Below are 8,260 nucleotides of genomic sequence, written 5' to 3'. Positions count from 1 at the left end.
TGCTTAGAGTTTTCCATGCATTATCTCATTTAATTCCCCCCCCCCCCAAAACCACGCAAGAAACTTTCAGATATTATCCGCTTTTTACAGCGGAAGAAACAGACTTTATGTGGGTAACTAGCTTGTCCAGGGCCTAAGGGCTAGGTTAGTAGAGCTGGCTTGAACCTAGCAGTCTGGCTCCAGAGCCCATACTCTTAGCCACCAGATGGTACACAGCATCCCCGAACCTCACCATCCACGTCCAAAAAAGAAGCAACCACAGAAGGTGCTAGTATTTATTCAGCACCTCCTATGTGCTAGGCGTTTTGCTAGACACATTCTTTCATTTATTCTGTCAGTGTCCCTGGAAGATGACTATTACACCAGTCGTACGCTGAAGCCGCTGAGGTACGATAATAGCTCAGGCCATTGTGGAAATGGAAAAGGAGAGTATATGTTTAATTACACCGTTTTATAAAAATTAGCAGATGATTATTATCTGCTTGTTAGGACCGTGTGTCCCTTCAGTCCCAGAATACCTATTAACTGGTAAATGCCTCCAGGAGTTATTTAGATTTGCCATTTCCACCGCTGTTAGCTGTAGGTGGCCCAAAGGCCCACCCCCAACCCCCCCCCCCCCCCCCCCCCCGGGGCAATGCCACAGCCCAGCCTTAGTCCCCTCCCTGGGCCGGCTCCCTCACTGTGCTCCCACTCACCCTCCCTGCCCCTTCCCCTCCAGCTGCCCCCTCCCTGCCCGTGGGCCATGGGGACATCTGGGCTTCACGACCTCTCCTTGGCCTGGCTACATTCTGATTATTCCACCCCCTTTATGCTCCAGCACACAAGCGGCCGCTCTGTTTTTTAGATTCACTCCTGTCAATCCTGATTGCTTTAAAAAAAATGCCTACACCCTCACCTTTTTATGTGAATACAGAAGAACTTGGCCTTCTGTCCTCAGTATTGCCCTCTGTGGTCTTATGAAGGAACCCTGAATTGGAGGTCAGCAGAGTTGGGTTGTAGGCATGGTTCTTTGGTAAATAACTGACCTTGAGCAGGTCATTTCTCTTTTTGACTCGTGATTCCCCCGTCTAACCAGGGGGTGACAGTAAGACGCTCCTGAAACAAAGCCTGTATGTGAGTGCTTTATGAACCGAAACGTACTTTGTAGGTGTTAGTCTTTACCTGGGTCTCCGTTCACCCCCCAAGACAACCTTCCTTGTATTGTTCTAGTGCTCAAGCCTGGCCTCACATTCGAATCACCTAGAGAGCTTTCCAAAACTGCCTGTGTCCACCCTGAGACAGTCTGATTTCCTTGGTCCTGGGGTGACGCCTGGGGACGAGCGGTATTCGAAACTCCCTGGGTGACTTTACTGGGCAGGCAGCACTGAGAAGCCCTGATCTGTCGGAACGAGGAGGAATGTGGAATAGATGGAGGAAGGCTTAGAGGCATCCCTCCTCTCCTTCTTTTTCAGGATTTGGGCTTTCTCTCTTTTCGTGGAGCTCCGGGCGCACTTCACCCATCCCCCACTCACGGTGGCAGGGAGCCCTGGAGCACCTGCTGATGAACCTGACCCCTCTAAGTCTCTGGCCAAACCTTCAGCTGGGGCATGGGCTTCCTGTTTGCTAGCCCAGCAGGACTCTCTTGAATAGCTTGACTGGGAAACCCAGCCAACAGTATTTTTACAGATGTTTCATTATTTTTAATGAAAACCAGTTCCTTCTCCACCTTGGGACCCAAAGTCTGCTGGACGCCTCCCATCGAAGGGCTGGCAGAACATCCTAGTGCGACACGTGTCCAAATACCACCTTGTCTACCCCCCACCCCCCACCCCATGCATATCTGCTCCTCCTGACTTCCCACCTCAGCCAGTATGTCTGGCTTTCACATCCCCCAGACGGGAAGAGACCGCGTGGCCTCTGTGAAGGGGGCAGGTTCTGGAGTCCAACGGCCTAGGTTCAAATCCTAGTGAACGTTGACCAATGACTTAGCCTCTCTGAGTGTCAGTTTCTTCTCCTGTAAAAGGCGGAGGATCATCGTTCCTATCTCATACGGTTTGCCAAAATTAAATGAGTTTAGACCCGTAAAATGCTGAGCAACTTGCACACGGTAAACGCTCAGGGAACGTGAGGATGTCCTATGTATACCTTCTCCTTCTCCACTGCCCACGTTCAATCGACAATTCCGAGCTGTGAGTTCCAGCCCTCAATTGTTTCTTATTTGCTCCCTCTGTCCCCAAGCACTTAACTTCCGTTCATCCGTCCTCTCAAGCTCTCCCTGGCTGTAATCCTCTCTTTAACCTATCCCGTAATGCCACCAAAGCCATCTTACTTACGTAGAATTCTGTTTGCATCACTTCCTCACTTAAAAAAAAAAAAAAAATGCTGGCTGCCTTTTCCCTAAGCGCAGAGTGAGGGCCTAACTGCCTCGCATCCCCTGCTGTGCCGTGTATCTTGGGGGTAAGGTTCTCGGAACCTTAGCTCAGGCGATCTACAACCCGTGGGACTGCGGGGTCACCTCCTGAGCTGACAGGCCAGCTTCATATCCAGAAATGGGTTCCTGCCTGTTCTCGTTTACTAATGCGTCACTCCAGGGTGTGGCTGGGTTGAAAAGAGCTCTATTTGGTTTCGGCCACATGGGACTGAAACATATGAAAAAGTACTCTTTGAAGACACATTGGTCATTGATTATTTTTAAAGACTTCCCTTAAAATGTGAGCTAGCTTTCTCCAGTCGTCCTCAGCCACATATCCTGTTCGTTGTGAGCTGTAAACAGGATGGAAAAGCGCCCGAGAAACTAACGACAAAGCTCTAAGGAGGAACGGATTGAAACAGGGAATGTCAATTTCTTATTCCCCGACACTGGCTTCCATCTTGGTGAGAGCACATTCCCTTAATGGAAAGGTACCCCTGGAGGCTACAGCCGGAGTACTTTGTCTTCACGAAGCATCCCTCAGGATGACCGTCATGTTGACGGATCAGTCCTTTGGCAGGCTGCCCATGGAGCAGTGGCCACACCAGCCACACAGTGTTCCGGGTGTTGGAACAAATGGGGTGGTGGGGCACGTGGCCAGCCCAACGGGTGAACGGAGCTGCTTTCACTTGGAGCAGTTTCTCGTTGAGCAGCTGTTTGCACAACACCCCTGATTTGGAATCAGCTATGGGAGGAGCAGAAGCAAGCAAGACATGTGTCTTGTGACTGTACAAAACATCCAATTGAATTCCACAAACGTTCCATACTATGAGTAGAAGCAGCAGCGAGCTGACGTGCTTTAGACAGAAGATGAATCCTAAGTGATCCTTGCCCTTATCTGTGACCGGAATGTGCAGTAGGTTCAGATCTGCCCTCTCAGCACCGCGCATCTTCAAAGACGAGTTTGAGAAGGTCAATTTGCTGTGACTTCGGAGAGGTGGCCCCAGAGGCAAATTCCTTCCGTTGCTTTGCTCTCTCTCTCATCGCCCTCTGGTGTCCACACAGAGACATGGCCTTCATAACCAGGCACGGGCATAGAGTCCAGCTTATACTCCCACAGTTGGGGAAAAAAAGAGACCCTAGTTTTTAAGACGACTTGCCAAACTGTGAGGACTATCCCATCTCTGTAAGCTTCGGTTTCCTCGCCTGTAAAGTGAGGATGATAATACCCTACATCAGTGCTCTTGTAAGGATTAGAGGGGGTAATATAGGAAAGCACTTCATACCATCCTGGAATATAGACACTGCTCCAAAAAACACATCCACTAAAACTCTCGGCAATGAATTCATCCTAACTTAGGAAGAAGGGGCAAGACTTCTCAAGGGCATTAGTGTTTTCACATTATAGTCAATTGTTTATCTACCATTTCCTTGCTGGATCATGAACCATGAAGTAGGAACCATAGATCTCAAATCATCTTAATACTGCCTGGCCCATGGCTGGAGCTCAGGAAATATTTGTTGAATGGAAAATGAGTAAAAACTGATTTCCCCCAGTTTAAAAAAATCTACAGTGCGATGTGATATAAATTCAGTGTTTCCAAACATCCAAGCAAATCCTCCCACAGGCCATAAAGATCCCAAGAGCTCTGTGATTCAGCACTGTTTGAGAACTCCACCTGTCCTGAAATACTCTGGCCCTGGAATACATCTTGGAGTATCTGTAGGTTCCAACAGAAGGTATGGAAAAGCGCGTTCTGTATGATTAAGTCAGGGGTGGGGACTCTTGAGCTCTAAACTCTGAGGAATCTGAGAAGGAGAGCACCTAAGAAAAATGGAGAGGAGCTTAGGGATGGAGGCCAAGGGCCAGTAGGAATCTTCAGAAGTCAGGACCAAGGGATCACCAAAGCTGCCTGCTTTGTATGCAAAATGAGGGTGATGGTCCCATCCTGAAACACCTGGAATATACTCTGAAGGGCCAACCTAGTCAACAAACGCCCAGGTGAATTCAGTAATACAAATGTACTTGAGTCTCTCATATCTCATCACATGTGGCCACGGCGCAGACTTGAGAGAAGAAGCAGATACGAAGCTTTATGAACATGAATAAATATTTTCTTGATCCCAAAACGATTCTCCTAATGCCACACATCCACAAACCGACAACCACAAAATAAAATAAATGAGACAGACAAGCAGATTTGTTCAGTCTTTAAACGCAAGAACTATAAGAAACTTCCACTGTGCTTTTACTTTAAACGAGCTCCTTCGGGAAGAGAAACTTGCTTGTTCTGACTTGAGCAGCTTCTTCACAAGATGGTGAAGCTGACGGACCTTGAGAACTGATCAGAGGCTGGTAACTGCAGGTTTGTAGAGTGCAACATCTGTTCTTTGTCTCGTAGAGCCCTAAAACACTTTAAGGAAGACGGAGCTATCAAACCAAAGTTCTTTGAAACTAACAACTTCACAGGGGAACTCAACAGTAGGTCAAATAAAGTGCTGGGTTTTGTCGCCATTACAATTTGGAAATAAACAGATTCAAGGGCCATGAAACGATTGCGGAGAACTCCCGAGGGGGATTTCAGTTCTGCATCCCTCAAAATCTGGCCGACCCTCCAAGGAGAAATGAGCTGGGACCCCTGTGTGAAGAGCTGGGATCCCTTTGACAGAAAAAGCGAGACTGTATTGAGATCGTTCTTAAAATAATATCGAAACTAAAATACCCTCAACTACAACACTTCACCTGTTCGAGAAATCGTATTAGATGTGGGATGCTGATAAAGTTCATTGTTTTAAACTGTTTTAGCTGCTGAGAATAAAGGAGGGAATAAGACTCATATGTACTCTGCTTTCGTGGTGTTTACATTCTTCTGGAAGGGGGCAGGCAATACACCAATGAACAAGATAATTTCAGGTAATAGTTTAGGAAACATGAAACGAGATAATGGGGTATAAAATGACAGCAGGTGAGGTGAAAGGCTATCTTATTTATTTTTAATTTTATGAGGAAAAACTTTCAAGCAAATGTAAAAGCAGAGAGTATGAGAAAATCTTATTGGGGCGCCTGGGTGGCGCAGTCGGTTAAGCGTCCGACTTCAGCCAGGTCACGATCTCGCGGTCCGTGAGTTCGAGTCCCGCGTCGGGCTCTGGGCTGATGGCTCAGAGCCTGGAGCCTGTTTCCGATTCTGTGTCTCCCTCTCTCTGCCCCTCGCCCGTTCATGCTCTGTCTCTCTCTGTCCCAAAAATAAATAAAACGTAGAAAATCTTATTAATATGTTCCTCAGATTCAACAATTACTAATTTTTCTTCATTTGCTTCATTTGGCCCTTTTCTTCCTTCCTTTCTTCTTCTTCTTCTCCTCCCCCCACCTCCTTCTTCTTTTAGTAAAATATTTTTTAAATGTTTATTCATTTTTGAGAGAGAGAGAGAGAGTCTGAGCAGGGGAGGGGCAGAGAGAGAGGAAGACACAGAACTCAAAGCAGGCTTCGAGCCATCAGCATAGAGCCCCACGCGAGGCTCGAACTCACAGACCATGAGATCATGACCGACTGAGCCACCCAGGCACCCCTGCTAAAATATGTTTTACCTTTTTCTGTTTTTCAGGGCAACGTTTCTGGATTTAATTGCTAAAATATTTAAAAATAAAATAAAACAAAATAAATAAACAGATTATAAAAAATATAAACACAAACAGCCACCCCTGCATACTTCAGTATACATCTCTAACGATTAAAGGCCAGATAAGATTTTCTAAAACTTTTGCTTAAATAAATTTATAATTCATAATTTATATTGTATAGATTATAAAATTATATAACAATATGACATAGATGCTTTATAGTAATTACAGCTATATAAGTTATATAGCATACAATTATAAAATTATATATTATAAATAAGGGTTTTTTTTTAATCTTTACTTATTTCTGAGAGAGAGAGAGAGACAGAGCGTGAGCGGAGGAGAGTCAGAGAGAGAGGGATACACAGAATCTGAAGCATGCTCCAGGCTCCAAGCTCTCAGCACAGAGCCGGATGCAGGGCTCGAATTTGTGAACCGTGAGATCATGACCTGAGTCAGTCAGATGCTTAACCGACTGAGCCACCCAGGGGCCCCATAAAATTATATATTATAAAATAATTGCTAAACATTCTAAAATAATTACATTGTATTAAACAATACATTAAAAAAACAATTTATTTTATTAAAAATAAAATTATATAAATATCTATAATCTAATCACCTGAACTAAGTAACTGTTTGAATTTAAGTGCTTTTTTCCCCATCTTCCAAACATTTTTATCACTGTACAACATACTGTTGTAAAGTACACATATCGTAAGGATGTAACTTGCTGAAGTACCTACCATAAAGTGAACATGTCTGTGTAACTACCACTCTGGGACCCCAAACTTTGTTTTTTTCCCTGAAATTTATTTATTGAAGAAACCGGTCATCACTCAACATTTCTTCTCTCGCTACATTTTCTGTAAAATGGTCATTAGATCTTGACTCTAGACCAGGACAAGATCAGCAGCAGAACTGAGCCATAATGGAAACTGAGGCAAAGGAAAACCCAGTAAACACTGATTCCGTCTATTTGAAATTCTGATATTTTGTTCATGGTGAATTTGTTTTTTAACCTTAATTTTGATTTTTGAAAATATTGCATGAAAATGTTGTTTGTCTTGATCACTGAGTTGTTTGGCATTCCCTAGTCTCGGCTCGAGTTTTTGTCAAGAATACCTCATAGCTGGGGGCGCCTGAGTGGCTCAGTCGGTGGAGTGTCCGACTTCGGCTCAGGTCCTGATCTCACAGATCGTGGGTTCGAGCCCCGCGTTGGGCTCCGTGCTGACAGCTCGGAGCCTGGAGCCTGCTTCGGTCTCTGTGTGTGTGTGTCTCTCTCTGCCTCTCCCTGCTTATGCTCTCTCTCTCTCAAAAATAAATAAACATTATAAAAATGTTTTTTAAAAAAGAATACTTCATAGCTGACTGTGTATCCCTCTTGCATCACATTAAGACGAACTTGCTGTCTGGGTGTCTTTCTTACGTGAAGGGTGAAGGATGTCAGCTCTGATCACAACTGTTCCATATTGTCCTGGAAATCCCATCAAGCATAAGAAGACAAGACATGAAGGCATTCAGATGAAACGGAAGAAATAAAACTGTCCCCCAATCACAGATGATATTATTGTATAAATAAAAAGGAGGAATTGAGTTCTAGAACAATCAAGTGTGTTTAGTGAGGTCATGGAGTAGGTCAACATATGAAAATCCATCATTTTTCTAATACAGAAAATAATTTTGAAAATAAAAGAAAAGTTGGAAGACTCACACTATCTGATTTTAATATATATTCTTTTTTTTTTTTAATTTTTTTTTCAACGTTTATTTATTTTTGGGACAGAGAGAGACAGAGCATGAACGGGGGAGGGGCAGAGAGAGAGGGAGACACAGAATCGGAAACAGGCTCCAGGCTCTGAGCCATCAGCCCAGAGCCTGACGCGGGGCTCGAACTCCCGGACCGCGAGATCGTGACCTGGCTGAAGTCGGACGCTTAACCGACTGCGCCACCCAGGCGCCCCAGATTTTAATATATATTCTTAAAAAATGACAGGGATCAAAACAGTATGGTATGGACTAAAAAACAGACATAAGTGAATGGAACAGAATAGAGACTCATAAAAATGGTTTTAAAGAGTTCCATTGAGGTATAATTGATTTATTAAAAAAAAATTTTTTTTTTATGTTTATTTATTTTTGAGACAGAGACAGAGCATGAACGGGGGAGGGTCAGAGAGGGGGAGACACAGAATCCGAAACAGGCTCCAGGCTCCAAGCTGTCAGCACAGAGCCCGACGCGGGGCTCGAAC

Source organism: Puma concolor, chromosome B3 (genome assembly GCF_028749965.1).
Source record: "Puma concolor isolate L17-30 chromosome B3, mPumCon1.1.hap2, whole genome shotgun sequence".
In the NCBI taxonomy this organism is placed as follows: Eukaryota; Metazoa; Chordata; class Mammalia; order Carnivora; family Felidae; genus Puma; species Puma concolor.
This window is presented reverse-complemented; position numbering follows the sequence as displayed.